Source organism: Dermochelys coriacea, chromosome 1, assembly GCF_009764565.3.
Source record: "Dermochelys coriacea isolate rDerCor1 chromosome 1, rDerCor1.pri.v4, whole genome shotgun sequence".
Lineage (NCBI taxonomy): Eukaryota > Metazoa > Chordata > Testudines > Dermochelyidae > Dermochelys > Dermochelys coriacea.
Genome location: NC_050068.2, coordinates 168,525,693 through 168,544,808, shown reverse-complemented (window position 1 = coordinate 168,544,808; position 19,116 = coordinate 168,525,693). Strand labels below are relative to the sequence as shown.

Genomic DNA, 19,116 nt, shown 5'->3' with positions numbered 1-19,116 from the left:
TGCACCATCCTCCTCAGCAGAGGCCGGGGGGATCCGCTACAGATCGGCACGTTCAGCGGCAAGTGCCTGGCCTTCCTTTGCCCCCCTTTCGTTTGAAGAGAGGAGAAGAAACACACACGCCCCAAAAGGCTCGATCGTCTCCGGTGAGATGGTTAAAATAATAATAATAATAATAATAATAATGCCCTGGCTTTTGTAAAACAGCTTCTCCCTTTCTAATGCGGGTTGTTATCCCCAGGCTGTCGATGTGAACAAGAGGAGAAGGGAGAGAAATGTGAAGATGAGAGGAGGTGGAACAATGAATTTATAGCGGAATGCCATCCTGCAATGGCAATTTCAACAATTCGTCACTGCAGGCTGCCTCTTAAAGGGAGAGCTTCAAAACCACCACTCCCACACTTCCTTCTCATTTAATCAGACACAGAGAGAAACTGGGGGGCGGGAGGGGGGAGAAAGAGAGGGACTGAGGGGGGAGGAGAAAAGAAGAGAGAGAGGGACTGAGACAGGAAGGCAGGAGAGAGAGGAAGGAGCGAGGGGAGGAGAGAGAGACTGGGAGAAAATGTTTAAGAAAAACACAAGATTTCCTTTGAATCATTTAAAGCCACAGTGTCGCCTGGAACTGTTTGATATTTCACAAGTGAGCGGGGTTGTCTAAGCTTTGCTTACCTCATGTCCCGCAAAGTTCCTTCCCTACCTTATTGTTAGTTGTGGGGGTTTTTTTTTAAGTGGATGAGACAGTTTTATGCCTTTTTTTTTTTTAATGGGAATAGGAAGTTGTTGGGGCTTTTAGAAGTGATCCTTTCCACAGAGAGCTGTAAAGCACATGATATCACTTGGCTGGAGTTGTGCAACCAGCAAAAAGGATGAATTGCTCTGTTTAACGGGAAAAAGAATTAGCAAGCCGGTGTTTTACAGTGACTTACTGCTTCCTGTATTTACTGCAGGGACACAGATCGCTGCAGAAGGTTTTCTATGACATTTGACTTTAGAGAGTCTGGTGCATGGGGAAGTTGGGGAGATTCACGCCTCTCTTCTCAGGGCAGAAGCTGCCACATTTACCAGGTCAGAAGAAAATGCAAAAAATGTCCTCCCTTTGTCTGTATGACTGTAATTCTTCTGCACACACGCCTGTTATTATTTCAAGCAAACTGTCATTTAGTCTGGGTGGGCTGTAATTTCCCTCAGTTCTCAGGGAGGAGACAGGGTGGGGAAGAGTTAACACTTACTTTAACCTTTGGAATGCTTTCAGATACTTAGATCATCCCCCCCTCTTCCACACACACACATTACACACATTTACTTTTTCATCTGATCACAACATGTAAAGCTATGTAAAGCTGTCCATACCCAGGTGAATTGTCTGATAAACAGTACAACAGTTCCTTTGAAGGGAAGGAAGAATAACTGCCCTGGTCAGCACTATGAGTTTAGGTCAAATGTAGCAGCATAAGATCGATTTAACCCTGCACCCGTCCACACCACGAAGCCATTTTTGTCAACTTAAAGGGCTCTTAAAATCGATTTCTGTACTCCTCCCCGACGAGGGGATTAGCACTGAAATCGACATCACCGGGTCGAATTTGGGGTAGTGTGGATGCAATTCGACGGTATTGGCCTCCGGGAGCTATCCCAGAGTGCTCCATTGTGACCGCTCTGGACAGCACTTTCAACTCAGATGCACTAGCCAGGTACACAGGAAAAGCCCCGGGAACTTTTGAATTTCATTTCCTGTTTGGCCAGCATGGTGAGCTTATCAGCAGAGGTGACCATGCAGAGCTCATCAGCACAGTTGACCATGGAGTCCCAGAATCGCAAAAGAGCTCCAGCATGGACCGACAGGAGGTACTGGATCTGATCGCTGTATGGGGAGATGAATCTGTGCTATCAGAACTCTGTTTCAAAAGATGAAATACCAAAATATTTGAAAAAATCTCCAAGAGCATGATGGACAGAGGTTATAACAGGGACCTGCAGCAGTACCGCATGAAAATTAAGGAGCTGAGGCAAGCCTACCAAAAACCCAAAGAGGCAAACAGCCGCTCCAGATCAGAGCCCCAGACATACCGCTTTTATGATAAGCTGCACGCAATTCTAGGGTGTGCCCCTACCACTACCCCACTCCTGTCCGTGGACACCTGAAAGGGGGGAGTCTCATGCAACAGGGATAAGTATTTGTGGATGAGGAAGATAATGATGAGGAGGAGGAGGAGGATAGCGCACAACAGGCAAGTGGAGAAGCCGTTCTCCCCGACAGCCAGGAACTGTTTATCACCCTGGAGCCAATACCCTCCCAAGGCGGGTTCCTGGACCATGAAGCCGGAGAAGGCACCTCTGGTGAGTGTACCTTTGTAAATATAATACATGGTTTAAAAGCAAGCATGTTTAATGATTAATTTGCCCTGAAGACTTGGGATGCATTCATGGACAATACAGCTACTGGAGAAGTCTGTTAACGTGTCTGGGGATGGAGCGGAAATCCTCCAGGGACATTATTAAGGGGACATTCAGAGGTGGCTGTTCCTGCTGGGCTGTTTGCCTGAGGCTGAAAAAAAATCATCCCCGCTTTTAGCCACGCCGGGGATGGGGGGGGGCAGGGGAGGGCCTCTTCACACTGAGCTGTTAGCGTTTCGCTGGCAGGGATCTTCCCTGATACGAGTCACGTGGTGGGAGGAGGGGTGAAGCAATCATCCCAGAGATTTGGGTGGTGGGGGCTTACCATGGCTGCCTGCAAGCCGAATTCTGTTGCCCAGCCCTGCGTGTGTGATCTCTCACACCAAACCGGCAGGATCTCAATATAAGAGGCAAAATGCAACCTTGTACCGAAAGCACGTGCTATGTAATGTTAACAGCTTGGTTCACTGTGAAAGAGTTTACCCATTGCTCTGTAAAATGTCTTTTTAACTACCATTCTCCCTTTTTTTTCCCTCCACCAACTGCAAATGTTTCTCCTTCCCAGAGGCTAGCGCACATAAAAAGGCGAAAAAAATGCACTCGCAATGAAATGTTCTCTGAGCTCATGCAGTCCTCCCTCATTGAAAGAGCTCAGCAGAATGCATGGAGGCAAACAATGGCAGAGTCCAGGAAAGCAGAAAATGAATGAGAGCACAGGAGGGACGAGCAAGATGAGAGGTAGAGGCAGTGCGATGAGAGGAGGCAGGATGCAATGCTGAGGCTACTGGGGGATCAAACTGATATGTTCCGGCATCTGGTGGAGCTGAAGGAAAGGCAACAGGAGCACAGACCGCCCCTGCAGCCCCTGTGTAACCGCCCGCCCTCCTCCCGAAGTTCCATAGCCTCCTCACCCAGATGCCCAAGAACGGGGGGGCGGCCTCCGGGCACCCAGCCACTCCACCCCAGAGGACTGCCCAAGCAACAGGAAGTGGCATTCAATAAGTTTTGAAGTGCAGTGTGGCCTTGTACTTCCCTCCTCCCCTCGACCACCATCCCACCCGGTGCTTCCCTCCTCCCCCACCCCTCCCAGGCTACCTTGGCAGTTATCCCCCTATTTGTGTGATGAATTAATAAAAAATGTTGTTTTAAAATCATGCAATGACTTTTTTGCCTCTGCAAGCAGTGATCGAAGGGGGGAGGGTGGTTGGCTTACAGGGTAGTAGAGTGAAACAAGGGGGCAGGTTTTCATCAAGGAGAAACAAATAGAACTGTCACACCATAGCCTGGCCAGTCATGAAACTGGTTTCCAAAGTTTCTCTGATCGCATTGCCCCCTGCTGTGCTCTTCTAATCGCCCTGGTGTCTGGCTGCATGTAATCAGCAGCCTGGCGATTTGCGTCAACCTCCCACCCCACCATGAACATCTCCCCCTTACTCTCACATATACTGTGAAGCATACAGCAAGCAGCAATTACAATGGGAATACTGGTTTTGCTGAGGTCTGAGCGAGTCAGTAAACTGCACCAGCACGCTTTTAAACGTCCAAATGCACATGCTACCACCATTCTGCACTTGCTTAGCCTATAGTTGAAGAGCTCCTTACTACTGTCCAGGGTGCCTGTGTATGGCTTCATGAGCCATGGCATTAAGGGGTAGGCTGGGTCTCCAAGGATAACTATAGGTATTTCAACATCCCCAAAAGTTATTTTCCGATCTGGGAAGTAAGTCCCTTCCTGCAGCTGTTCAAACAAACCAGCGTTCCTGAAGATGCGAGTGTCATGTACCTTTCCCGGCCATCCCACATTGATGTTGGTGAAACGTCCCTTGTGATCCACCAGTGCTTGCAGCACCATTGAAAACTACCCCTTGCGGTTTATGTATTGGCTGCCAAGGTGGTCCGGTGCCAAGATAGGGATATGCGTTCCGTCTATCACTCCACCACAGTTAGAGAATCCCATTGCAGAAAAGCCATCCACTATGACCTGCACATTTCCCAGAATCACTACCCTTGATAGCAGCAGCTCAGTGATTGTGTTGGCTACTTGGATCACAGCAGCCCCCGCAGTAGATTTACTCCAATTTGATTCCCGACTGACCGGTAGCTGTCTAGCGTTGCAAGCTTCCACAGGGCTATTGCCACTCGCTTCTCAACTGTGAGGGCTGCTCTCATCTTGGTATTCTTGTGCTTCAGCACAGGGGAAAGCAAGTCACAAAGTTCCATGAAAGTGCCCTTACGCATGCAAAAGTTTTGCAGCCACTGGGAATCATCCCAGACCTGCAACTCTATGCGGTCTCACCAGTTTGTTCTCGTTTCCGGGGCCCAGAATCGGCGTTCCATGGCATGAGCCTGCCCCATTGCCACCAGAATGTCCAAATTGCCAGGGCCCGTACCTTGAGAGAAGTCTGTGTCCATGTCCTCATCACTCTTGTCACTGTGCTGCTGTTGCCTCCTCGCCTGCTTTTGCAGGTTCTGGTTCTGCACATACTGCAGGATAATGTGCAAGGTGTTTACAATGCTCAGAACGGCCGCGGTGATCTGAGCGGGCTCCATGCTTGCCGCGGTATGGCGTCTGCAGGAGAGCAGAATTGCAGCGGAAGCGGTGGCTGACAACGGATGCCATGAGAATAGATATTTATAGAGAACGATGAGAGGACCTGCAAGGTGGATTCATGAGACCAGGAGAGCAGAGTTGCAGCGGAAGCGATGGAGGATGACGGTTAGCACCGCACACATTTCCCAAGGAAGAACACACGTACCCGGGAGCCCATGACAGACAACATGGAGAAATCTACTATTGAGACAATAGCAGCAGAGCAGAGTTGCAGCGGAAGTGGTAGATGACCACGGTTAGCAGTCCTACTGCACCGGCTGCTGAAAGCAGTATGGCATCCGCACGGAAAAAAGGCGCAAAACGATTGTCTGCCGTTGCTTTCACGGAGGGAGGGGCGACATGTACCCAAAACCACTGGCGACAATGTTTTTGTCCCATCAGGCATTGGGAGCTTAACCCAGAATTCCAATGGACAGCAGAGACTATGGGAGACTACATTGCACCGCACCATAAGTCGATGCTAGCCACTGTAGTGAGGATGCACTCCACTGACTTAATGCGTTTAGTGTGGACATATGTAATCGACTGTATGAAATTGATTTTTAAAAACTGACTTCTATAATATCGACCTAATTTCGTAGTGTAGACATACCCACTATAAGGCAGGCCTCAGAGAATCGTAGAAAACTACAACTAGAAGGGACCTCAAGAGGTCATCTAGTCCGCCTCCCTTTGTTGAAGCAGGATTAAGTACACCTTGACCATCCCTCATGGACGTTCATCTAACCTGTTCCACTTGAAGAAAAGGAGAGCACTCAGACATAGGAGGGCATTGCTTCTGCTGTTCCCATTCACCTACCTGAGAGAAGGTCAAATCACACACTTTCATTTGCAGTAACTCAAATAAATCACTGCTTGAAGCAAAGGAGTCTAGTATGATGCATTTGGTGTGTGTCCTTTGAGGTTCTCCAGAAAAGGACAGATTGCATCAGGTGATTTACAAGGGTTCCAAGAGCCCATGCTACTTAGCTTTCCATGCAGGTTAGGACAGCTAGGTGTCATCTCACATAAGTGTTTAACTTTACGTACTTCAAATAGTCCATGGAAGTTAATGGAACTACTCACAGGAATTATATTTAAGCATGTGTAAATTCTTGCAGGATCAGATCATATTATCAGGCAATTAAAAGAATGTCAGATTAGGGTTTGAAGTCAGCATTCCTGGAGACTCCTTAAAGAATAGAATACTTCTTTAAATAACCATCTAGACCACAAGTTAACATTTGTAAACCATTTACAACACAAATATTGCCATATAAATGCTAAGTAATATAACTGACATATCCCTAGTCTTAAATTATATCATTCAATGATTATGCCAGGATGAGAGTTCACAAATGAAAGTTTGCATCTGTTCATTTCTCTATGCAATCCTTTGTTTTTCTGAAGATACTAGTACTTGGATTCAATAGTTAATTTCTCTGAGACCTGATACTGCTTATTCCCTGTTACAGTAATTTGCGAGCATCAGAAATTGTTGGCAATGAAAGGTAGACTACATTATTAGAGCCCTGCATGGATACAAAACTTATATCTGCATCCGATCCACAAAAATGATCAACTGATATCCGCATCTGCGGAAGCAATATCTGTGGATATAAAGCGGATAGCCACTGATTTCCAGGGCTTTAGATATAAAATTTGGATCTGCATCCATCTGCAAAAATGGTCCGTGGATATCTGCATCCATGGATGTGGTTATCTGTGGATATCTACGGATTTGCAGAGCTATATACATTATGCTTCAGGAATGACTCATCATTTGAAGTTTCTTGAACTACTTCCCAGAGCTGGTCAATATTTTCTAAATTTTTTAATTTTATGAAAAGTCAACATTTTCATGGTTTTCCCACCTTTCAATTTGACCAGCCACAGAATTCATAGAAATTTTTACAATTTTTGACATTAAAAAGGGGAGGGGCAGGGAAGAGAAGAAGATTTTGAGAAAATATTCAGTTTCCTTCCTTCCCTTTTTTGAACATCTTGCATTATTGATTTTAGTCATGAGTAGGCCTAATCACCCCCAATGAAGTCTTTTCTTATTTACTTTAATAGGAGTTGGAACGGGCCCCTGGAAAACATTTAGCACTGGTCTGAACCAGCAAAATACCTTTGAAAGATGGGCTAATGACAAGATGGATGATAAAAAAGTCACTTGAATAACCAATGCAGAACTCTTATTAATAGTGTGAGTTCTCAATGAAAGGAAATATAGAACTGAAGAGATCAATGTAATGTTCTTCTACATTGTAATACAATTCCAATGGCCTTATTATAGCCCAGGAAAAAGAGAAAAATGTTAAAATGATTATTCAGACTGGTTTGTGTTATTGCTTGTCCATTCTGTTGCCCTAGATTGTCCTATAGCTAGAGAAACTCCCCCCTAAATTTTAGCATATAGAAGACACCATTTCCCCAGAAAGGATCTGGATTCTTAAGAAAGACTTGGGCTTATAACATACTATTCCATGGAAACAGTATTGGAGAGCTCTACAATTTACATTCCAGAATTGTAATAATTCAGCACTGTGACAACTGAAAGCTAGTTCAATTATGGCTTCCATTCTCAGAATTTTCAAGTCTCTGTAAATCACTTAAGATAGTCTTCTTTTCCTCTATATTTTGCTTTCTTAGTTCCTTTTACTCTTACAGCGTTCCCTTTAAACTAGAGAGCCTGGGAGTACATCTCAAGTTGTGGATAGCACTAAATCCTTGTCAAACAGTTCTGACCTGGAAATCACAGGACTTTCTGAAGATAGATACTGAAAGATACAAGGCCACAAATCCTCAATTAGATCTAAAGTACAACTTAAGTAGTTAAAAACTTTAGAGCAATTTCAGCACTGGTTTAAACAGACCCAGTCCTATTGACCATAGAGCAGCAGGAGAGTTGTATCTTACATCAAGGTTGTATCTCACTCTTTGTCTGTTGACCAAGAAAAAGCTTATAATTCTTCTGTTAAATTTGTACCAGTAGCATGGGATTTCTGATTAAAGGGGTTTTGCTGCATGGGAGATATTTCTCCATGAAGTAACAAACCACAGCAGTAAGGTATTTTCTCCTATCATTAAACAATTTAGGCTGCCTATATTTCTTGAGAGGATATTTAGATGTTTAGTTTCAGAGATTCCAAGATCAGAAGGGACCACTGTGATATCTAATCTGACCTCCTATATAACACAGGCCATAGAATTTCCCCCAAAATAATTCTTAGATCATATCCTTTAGAAAAAAAATTGCATCTTGATTTAAAAATTGTCATCGATGGAGAATCCACCACAACCCTTAGAAAATGTTGATTAATGTTAATCCGTTTAGCTGCTCTTTCCTCAGAAGTCGTTCTATAAAATGTCCCTGTCTTATTTTCTCACTTTTTGGGTTTTCAATCGTATTAACAGAGATGGGCCTGAATAAAAACCATGGACATGAAGTACCAAAAATATTTTATCATTAATCTGTATATATTTTATTGTATTTATATCTCCAATGGGTCATTTTTAATCTAAGACTGGTGGCAAATCTGTTTCTAGTGTTAATCAAGTGTGGGATATTTGTCCCATTTGTTTCTCCTCTTCACATATTCATATTAAACTCATAGCCCTAACATTTTCCTTTTCCTTTATTGATTTTCAGGAGAACTCCCCCTAAGAAAGCCTACAAAGGAGAATAAAAACTGCCATATAAAAATGCTCTATTGGTCTTCGTAGTTCAATAGCATATTTACAACCATGACTAATACTGGATGCTTCAGAGAGGGAATAAACTCCATACTACACCTATGTGTGCAATATCATCACAAAACATTTTTTCTGATTCCAGTTGATCAGCTTATGCTGTAAAGAACAAAGACAGAGAGACTTTTTCATTTTATTCTGGACATTGTTACTATTTTTATTGTCTTTTATGTTTTGAATTTATTTTTTATTAATTTATGATAATGTAATATTTTTACATAATTCCTTTCACCCAGAAGTGCCTTACAAATGAATTGCAGTCCCTATACACCTGGGTTGGAATAGGGCAATTGTTAAACACCACGCACAGTAATGGTGCTCAATAGTGCTCAAACAGGAAGTAAAAAATTTAGAGCTGAATCTGACCCCTAGTCTTTATAACCAGGGTCTGGTCCTACAAATACTAAAGCCCCTGAATAATTTTATTCATGTGAGTAGTCCCACTGTGTAATTCATTGTAGGATCAGACCTTGATAATGGACTGTAACTAATATTAGAAAGATATTGCATTGAAAAACTAAGTATCAACTACTGGTTCAGTAGTAATAAGGTGTAGAGCGAGTCCAAATGGAACTACTCACACGCTATTAACTCAACTCACTGTGTTACTCACATGTTTCAATGTTCTCAGGATCAGGCCCATTCATTTCTTCTTTGAAGAGATTACTGTGGTGATGGGCTATGACTTTTTTTTTTTTTTTAATGTCATGAGTTGCTTTCTCTTTGTTTTTTCCTTTGGAGCAATTGCTATGATATTAGTTTAATATGCACTTGATAATAAGTCCTTTACTTTGTTTGTGATAAGAAGTTTCATATATTAAAATCCATTTGTGGATTGGTCAATAAATACAGAAAATTTTCACGCTCTTATGGCACCTTTTTTCTTAGACAGCAACATGTTTAAATAGTAATTCAGTTCCATCTCTTGGATTGTGGTGAAACACAGCAGGCCTGATTTTCCACTGCCTAGCACCTTCTGTAGCTAATTACACAAGTGCAAACACTGCCATTCTGGCTTAATTTTAAACAATTTATTTTGATCATTTGGAGTAATTATTCCATTTTTGGCTCTTTTTTATTATTTTGGATTTAACAATAATTAAGAACAAGTCCTTTAGGAAGGGGAAAAGTGCAGATAGATTTCCATAAATAGAAATCTCTACCCAACGCCGTTTGCTGGAATCCCTTGGTTGTAGTCAAGCCTCAGTGTAAAGGGGCTACTACTTAGATTCCTACTCAGAGCAATCTGGCCTTTACCATTTTAACTACCCTTCTTCATTAATTCTTCCTTGGGAATAAAAAAATGTTTATGCTAAAACTAGCTGAGACCTCCTAATTCACAGGGTGGGAATTATTTTAATTATTAATTTGTGTAAAAAATGTAAAACCGACTGTTTTTAGTGCAAAGAATGTCAACCCAAACCCAGATGTTTCTACAATGGGCTTTTAAGAAAATTCAAAAATAATGTGATCAGACACACAACATATAGGCAGCACTTTGAAAATTTTGCCATCTATTTTAGGAGTACCAGCCTTGTACCCTATCAGTTACAACATCCTTTCTACCCACAAGATACCCTACTTAGAGCCTAATTCTAATCCTTTATTTCTTCTTAATAATCTACAGGTTATTCTTTGTAGCCTTTGCAATAAAAATCCATCACTGCAGCATATTGATTTGGTCAGTAATTTTAAGAATCCAAGCATATAGACCTTAATTTTTAGTCCATTTGTTTTAAACATTTCAAATGAAAATACATTCAAAACCAATTAAGCAATTTCCATGGAAAGTGCTCATTATTAAAGGAAATATGTTACAAAATCATGTTTCAAGCAGTTCTAAGAGATGTGTTTTTGTTTGTTTTGTATTTTAATAAGGACTAGGTGAGTCGGGGTTTATAGTAGAATACACATCCTTTCACCTACAGGTTGCCAGGCTGGGGTTTTCAAAAGCACCTAAGTGACATAGGAGCACAAGTTCCATTGACTCTCCTTGGGACTATGCTTCTAAGACAATTTGAAAATTGGGCTTTTGAAAATTCCACCTCTAGTTTATATTTCGCCATGCTTGATAGTGATTAAAAATTGTTCCCAGTGACCGCTGCTAGTTGTTACCATCTGATACTGAAATGGGTTTGTGGGCGTGCTCCAGTCTCTAGTAAATAAGTAAGCCAACACCACAATTGGCACTGCGCTGCACTCATACTGGCAGTCTCAGCAGACAACCAAAGACTGAATACATCTGGAGACTGAACTAACATCTTCATCTCATCCACCCTGCACCTGGGTGGAGGTAACATAGAGAAGCTTGCATTCCATCTGACTCTGTACTACTTTTTTTTTTTTAAATAGAGGAAGTACTTCAGTTTCCAAGGCTGTCAGTTCACCATTTTTTGTAGACCCTGATTTATTTTTATTATTTTAAATTAAGAGACTATATTTGCCTTATAAAGCATTAAGATTGAAATATTAAAGTGGATTAAGTATCATCACAGAGAAGAGCTATACACTGGCACCGATTCATGTTATTTCATGAATACCACAATTGTCCAGTTGTTTCTTTCATGGGATTGAAAAGTGATAGTTAACCACCCGCTTTTATTGTAACTGAATTTAGTATTCCAAGATAAACTTATTCAATTACAAGACCAAAAATCTACAGACAGCTGTGCCTTAGTAAGAAAAGGCAAGTCTTCTTGGTGTGGAATGCTATAGCTTTAAGGGGGAATGTTTTACTTTCTTCTTTATGGTCAATGACATCTTCCTCAACTACAGCCGTGTGGGAAGCAAAGACGACGCCTTTGGCTTAGGCCTTATGTTTTTGTAAGTGATGTATATAAGTAACATAGCATGTGTCTAACAGTTTCAGCAGGCTGAAAATTCTATATGTGACATCAGTTTCATTTAGCCCCTAAGGGCTAAGGGAACTGGCCTTGTGGGATATGGGGCTCATGCTGGATTGAGCAAAATTTATATGGTTTTATTGTTGTACTACAGTGACTGAAGGATGCTATGAATTTGCCAGCACAAAACAACATTAAAATTAGGAAGCTGAGTTGAGCCCCAGCTGAAAATCAGATTGTTCAGGGTATCTACTTTTGGGGGAGGGAAAAAAGTTGTTAGTGTGACTGACTATAAAATTAATCATGCAGGATAGTATCACATCGTATAGTATGGCATTTACTTCCATAACACAATCCAATTGAACTGACATCTCACACACTGCATCAAAGGTTCAAATGTCTCTCTGTCAGCAGTACAATATTTTGATCAGTGTCCGAAGGACCATTCTCTGCCCTGTCCACTCAGAACTGTACAAAAGGGGACAAGTAAAAGAAGACACAAATGACAAATGGTATTTCCTCTATATTAAGCTAGCGCACCTTGGAACAGACCAGGTTCTCTCACCTTCCTGCCTCTGATGCAACTGCTGAACTCACAAGCCATAAAATAAAACGAAGAATCATGACTATTGAACCTAATATGAATTTTTTTAAAAACATATGTTGGGTGGAGGCAGCAGTCTGCAGGAAGTATCAGATGCTGCTGCTGGATGCTTATCCTTTTTCTCTGAACAGCAGCAAGTTAATGAGAGGAAGGGTAAAATGTTAAATTTGCCTTATAAAAATGACATTAGTTATAAGGATACATTTTAAAACTACAAGATATACACATGATGTATTCTACAGCTGTTTCTTCTGCAGACTGGAAGGACTGAAAAACTCTAGAGGCTATTTTGTGTGAGGAGCAGCAGACATTTAATTAATCTCAGCTCCAGAGTTTAACAGCCAAGATGTGGTTTTTGAACATCTCTCTTCTAGTTAACAGAACATCTGTGGCACAAAAAGCAGAACTTAAATAAATCTGAATGTATTTAAAAAACTTCCGTATTTTTACTATTATTTCTTTAAATGGTTTTCCAAAGATTTGAACATTCAACTCCTTTTTCCCTCATTTGCAAGCTTACCCTTTCAGTCAGTGATACATCTTAACATTTAAATGGGGCCATGTCACAACAGAGGGAGTTAAAAACTGATTTAGCTCCAATTAATCCAATAACAAAAAAAAATCTACACCGTACACTGTCTTTCCCCAATTTTGGGTATATTCTTGAACATACACTAAATCCACAATACTGGTGCTTTATTATAAAATAAATGTCAAAGGATTTTTAAAGCTATGGGGCAGATTCTCAGCTGGTGTGGATTTATACCATTTGAGGATTTGACACCATAAATGAAATTCCACTACTGGAGGCTGAAGTCTTTTTCTATGTTATCAGAGACAAACTAGAAAATATGCTTCTCTATACTTCAAAGAGAAAACTGAAGGAGTCATTAAAGAGAAATTTAAAACAAAAATTCTATTGCTAGGTCTTACCTGGCAATAATGCACACAAAGCACCATTAAGCGATGGAGTTCTGGTTGCCATATGCACAAATTTTCCATCTGAATTCTGGTTCCCCAAAAACTAGCAGAGAGAGAACTTGGCAGGTCCTCTGAGACAGCATTCAGAGAAGAGCATTCTGAGTGGGCTGAGGTTTGACACAAGTATTCTTGTAGCTTATTCTTTCTCCCACTAGAAGTATCTATAATATCTACTGGGCTTGGTGGGGGATGAAGGGAACACTGCTAGCCAGAACACTGATGTTCTGTGATGTTGCTTCTGCTGCTAATGTGCTCTCATTTTGGTGCTATTTCCATGTTGGTCCAGAATTTGGTGCAAGGGTTTTTTGTTTGGTTCTACCTTACAACCCAAAGCGAGCAGACAATTGCAGCTGAGTATCAGAAGACAAATATCTAGAGACAACAAGGGTGGAGTGCCAGCTGAATGCTGTAGTATGAATATTCCTTTTCAGTTGCAAAGTCTCGGACACTTTTGTAAACTATTCAAATAATAAAAAGAAACGAAGTCTTTCTCTGTGTATATTTTATTGTCATTAATAGTGAAAATCATAGATCTTAATGATAACATTCATCCTTATGCAAACGACCAGAAGGTATATGCACCATTCAAATCTTGCTTAATCCTTATTTTGAAGGTTTAAATGGAACTCAAGAGTTGTATGTGGTTTAATCCGGCCCGTGCACAGGGATAAAATTCACCCTAAAAGGAGAGACAAAGCATGTCTCATCACAGCTGCAATATTCATTTCTGGAATGAACCCAACTAGTGTTATCCAAGCTACTACAGACAAGCAGTTTGAGATTTTCCAGTTCCTAATGATTATACTGTAAACTGGAGTCAGCTGGCTATTTTCCACTGAGAGCAAAACTCTCTTTGTACTTAATATCTCCCTGAAATAAAAGGTGGTATAAGAGAAGTCCATCTTTTTATTGATTAATTATTAATTATGTTTATTATTTATTGCTTCAGTACACCAAGAAAGTTTAATCCAGGTGGTTACAGTGTAGGGCAAAACTACACAATGTGCAGCACATCTTGTTATACCACTTTGGATGCAACCTCTATAGGAACAACCAGCCTGGTAACAACTTGAGACTCTGTCTCATTTTTCTGAGGGTCAGGTACAAAAGTGTGCACAATATTTCAGTCTGGGTTTCCATTTCAGTGACTGGAAGAGTGAAACTCCTCGTGTATTCATGAAAGGTTTCAGAGTAGCAGCCATGTTAGTGTGTATCTGCAAAAAGAAAAGGAGTACTTGTGGCACCTTAGAGACTAACAAATTTATTTGAGCATAAAATTTGAGCAAATTTGTTAGTCTCTAAGGTGCCACAAGTACTCCTTTTCTTTTCTTGTGTATTCATGTATTTCTTTCAGGCCATTTCCTCCATTCTTTAAGATGGTTTAGAGCAGTGGTTCTCAAACCAGGGGCACCTGGAGGGCCGGGCTGGTTTGTTTACCTGCTGCGTCTGCAGGTTTGGCCAATCGTGGCTCCCACTGGCCACGGTTCACTACTCCAGGCCAATGGGGGCTGCAGGAAGGGTGGCCAGCACATCCCTCGGCCCATGCCACTTCCCGCAGCCCCCATTGGCCTGGAGCGGCAAACTGCATGCAGTGGGAGCCGCGATAGCCGAACCTGCAGATGCGGCAGGTAAACAAACTGGCCTGGACCGCCAGGGGCTTTCCCTGAACAAGTGGCGCCCCTAGTTTGAGAACCACTGGTTTAGAGGAAAGGGTAAACCCGCCTGCACCCCCACAGTGCACGTGAAAAATTACATCATACTATACTGTACTATAGGAAATAATTTCTCTACAACCCCAGCCGGAGACCAAGGTATGCTGTGAAATGTGATGCTCAATAGCTTTCAACAAATACCCATTAATTTATGAGAATTAAAAAACTGATTGCCAAGTAGGTGTATAGTTTGTGCAAACCATCAGCTTGATTTAGTGAAGTGTTGAACACCTACAGCTCCCATGGAAATCCAAGAGTAATGGGTGCTCAGTACCTCTGAAGATCAGTTCCCAAGTTATTTAATTCTCATCTCAGTGAAGTCTCTGGCAGAAATCTTATGAACTTCAATGGGAGCATGATCTCCCATTTCTCGTCTCTTTCTTTAACCTTGGAGTTTGTCAGTTTTAGATGTGATCCTGCATCTCAGTCACTAGCTCTAAGTCAGATTCATTAGATTTACATTACCCCATGGGCACATGCCCTATAATGTAAAGGACAGCCTGTCTTTTGATATTAGTGTGATAGTAAAGACATAGGGAGAATACAAAATAAGGCAAGAAAACTCTCTGAAACAGCGCATACTTCTGCTTTCCTGGAGTCCTAAACTTTTTAACCAGTACACATTTTAAAAGATACTTCTTAAATTCTCTCTCACTGGACCCTCTCTCTAGTTCTGAAACATTTCCCAAGCCCTCTGCTCCTCTCAGCTTGATTTCTCTGTAGCATCTTCTGTGTCTTCAGATTGTTTTAGAGGGACATTTTGATATTTACATTTCAAGGTTCAGATCATAACCACCACTACAAAAAAGAAGCAGCAGCATTTGCCAGTTTGTGTTCTCCAACGTGAACTGAAAAATATGTATACTGAGCTGTGTCAGTGAGAAGCATGATTCTCATGGCTCATAAAATCTCACCCATCCCATTTGTAAAGGGTCTATTCTCCTTTGTGCAGAGCAAGAGTTCACAACTTCAAAACAAGGAACCATACGGCATACATATTTTTAAACAAATCTTGGAAAATTGATCAGTTTGGGCACCTGGTTAACCACGTGGCTCCAGCTGCAGTTACATAACTTGTGCTAAGTCATGGTGTAGTATTTGCCATGGACAACGCAGCTTAAAATCAGCAAACTGTGGGCGCAGTTCACAGCTGCCCTGTACCTTATTCGGTTATTTATGCCCATGAAAAAAGTCACAATAGCATGACTGTAGAATGCTGTCATTTTGATTTGGTAGCATTCCACAAGATACCCCTTAACCTTCTCTTTGATAAAGTAAATAGATTGAGCTCATTGAGTCTTTCACTATAAGGCACGTTTTCCCAATTCTTTAATCTTTCTTGCGGCTCGTCTCTGAACCCTTTCCAATTTTGCAACATTCATCTTGAATTGTGGAAACCCAAATTGGACTCAATATTCCAGTACCAATTGCACAAACTCCAAATTCAGAAGTAAGATAATCTCCTTATACCTACTCAATATTCCCCTGTTATAAATCCAAGGTCACCTTTCACTTCTGTTTGTCTTCTTCCATGCCATCCGTTATGCTAGGATTTCCCTTTCACTCCTTGTGAAAACAAACAAAACAAAAACATATCTGCACATCCTTGAGATATAGCCTCAGTATGTGTATTGCATTTGTCCGAACCATATTCGCTGTTTCTGGCTTAGACTGGGAGCAACTTAGAAGAGCTGTGCAAACAACAGATTTTTCAGTTCACTGGCTGTACCCCACCCAAAATTATTTTGGGTGAACCCCAATGTTTTTTTTTTAAGTTTTTGGCAACCTAAAAATGTTTTTTTGTTTCAGCTCAAAACAAACATTATGTTCAACTTGAAATGAAATGTTTCATTTCACTTGAGGGATTTTTGTTTTTTTTTCCACCGTTTTAAAATTTTATTTTAATAAAAGTGAGGTAAATTTCAAAATGAAGTCATTTTTGAATTTAAAAAAATCATTTTGAAAATGTCAAAATGTAATGTTTAGAATATCTTGGAATTTTTTAAAACTTTTTTTTGACTGTACCAATTCAATGAATTTTACATTAATTCAAAACATTTTTTTGGTTGAACCAAATCTGCATTTTTAGGCAAAAAAAGTTTTGTCTGAAAAATTTCGCCGAGCTTTATTCTTGAGATCAGGATTGTGGGCCTGATTCTCCACTCTGTTTCACCTTATGCAGTTATTTACATTGGTGCAAAGTGGGTATAAAACACTATCACCATTAAATGACTGGAGCATGCTGATTTGGTAGGGTTTTGCACCCACTTTGCACAGGGGTAAACGACTAAACAACAATCATCCCTCTTGTTTTCCCCCTATCTGCATAGTGTTTAATCTAGCTCCCAATTAAGTCTCACAGGACCCCTTTGGGTATGTCTACACCACTGTTAAACATTCACAGCTGGCTCAGGTCAGCTGACTTGGGCTCACAGGACTGTAAAATTGCTGTGTGAACCTTTGGGCTTGGAGTGGAGCTTGAGGCAGGAGGGTCCCAGAACCTGGACTCCAATTGTTAGCCCCATAACCCGAGCCCTGCGAGCATAGATGCTGGAAGTAAAGATGCTGGGGTTGGCAGCACCCCCTGGCTTGAAGTGGTTTCCATTATATACAAGGTTTACAGTTTGATTCAATGGCTTACAGTACCCCCACTACACAAATTGTTCCAGCACCACTGTCCATTAGCCTGAGTCAGCTGATCTGGGCCAGCCATGGCCATGCCATGGATCTTTTATTCCAGTGTAGATGTACCCTTTGTTACTACCCTGGTTTTACAGAAGAGTAAAATGAGGCCCAGAGCACTCAATGATTTGCCCAAGGTCACATATCCAGGAACAGAATAAAGGACTCATCTTGAACATGTATGAGCCAGTGGTACCAAAGTATTAAAATACCTCAGTTAAGATCTTTCTGCTCCACAGACCTTGAATTTGATTCCTTTATACATTTCTCTGTGTAAGCGGGGGACTAGTCCCGCTATTGTGGGGAACTTTCCTGGCTTCTGCACTATTCCGGTGAAGTGGGCTAGCAAAAGGATCTGAGTCCCCGCTCCTACTTCCTTTACCCAGTGGCTTCCCCTTCCACTCTCCTGTCTGGCAGAGTCCTCGTAACCCCAACAAGGCTGGGCCCAGGATTCCTGGGGGGCTCAATCCCCAACCCTGCTATGATCACCTAGGACAGGGGCTAGGGTGTCCCCACTCTGGGGTACTCTCTCTGCACTGGGCACTTCTCTGACCCACTGACCATTACATACAATTTAAAGCAAATGCAAGTTATTTAATCAACAATTCATTTTAAAAAGAATAAGGAAAAATGAGAAAGGTTAAAGGAAATGCGTCACCCCGCTCTGTGGCCAGGAACATCACAAACAGTGTGTCTGGAATGTCAGGACAGTTCACAGTCTGTTCCTTGTAAGTCCCAGGCCTTCTTCTCAGGCCCTGGCTGTGCCGCAGGGATGCTGTGGGTTGGACACTTGCTCTGGTGGTGGCCATACACTCTCAGGCTCTGAGTGGTAGGACCCTTCTTCCCAGTATCGCCCCCACCCAAACTCCAAAGCAAACAGACACTGTTGGGGCTTGTAGCAGGGTGCTAGTACAAAAGTCCCTAATTAGCCCCTGCCCAGTCAGTTCCAATCAGGGGGAAACAGATTGGGGCTGATGAAAAGGCCTGATGCCGGCCTGAGGATTGGCAACACCTGCTGGCCTGACAAGCCAAGGCTATAAAGGCTGGGAGGAGCCAGAAGGCTGGGAGACAGTCAGGGAGAAGTCAGTCAGTGAACTGGAGGCGTCCTAGCTGAAGGCTGGCTCTGCCTGTAAAGGAGGAGATTAATCCTGTAAAGTTGTATATAGATAGACACTGGTGGTGGGATAACCTTTAGTGAATAAAGACACAGGTGTTGCACAACCCTGAAGCCTCTCTGAACCTTATTGGGGGCAGCAAGCGGGCCTCAGGAAGAGGGGCGGGTCGTGGGCCCTGTTACAGGGCTGTAAACACTATGTAAAGTTGGAGCTTGCATATTTGGTGGTGATGGGATTTTCATTTAGTTAACATCTCTGAAAGCAAATCTCTTTCATTCTCCAGCCTCTGGGTTTGCTGGATTACAGCGAAACCAGAGGAGAGCCTTCAGCCACAGCATGTATATAGTTGTTAGCATTCTAAACATTTACCAGCAACATGAGTTTTGAGAAAGAAATGCAATCCTTTTGCGTTATGTGCAGCAGAAGTCTTCAGATCCATACC

At 41.9% G+C, this 19,116-nt stretch overlaps 1 long non-coding RNA gene across 1 annotated transcript; it reads left to right on the top strand.

Moving 5' to 3' along the window:
- Positions 1 to 20: 20 nt before the first annotated feature.
- Positions 21 to 9,603, top strand: LOC119847728. The gene is made up of 2 exons (XR_006279317.1): positions 21 to 143; positions 8,637 to 9,603. It is a non-coding gene; the product is annotated as an uncharacterized LOC119847728 (long non-coding RNA).
- Positions 9,604 to 19,116: the final 9,513 nt, after the last annotated feature.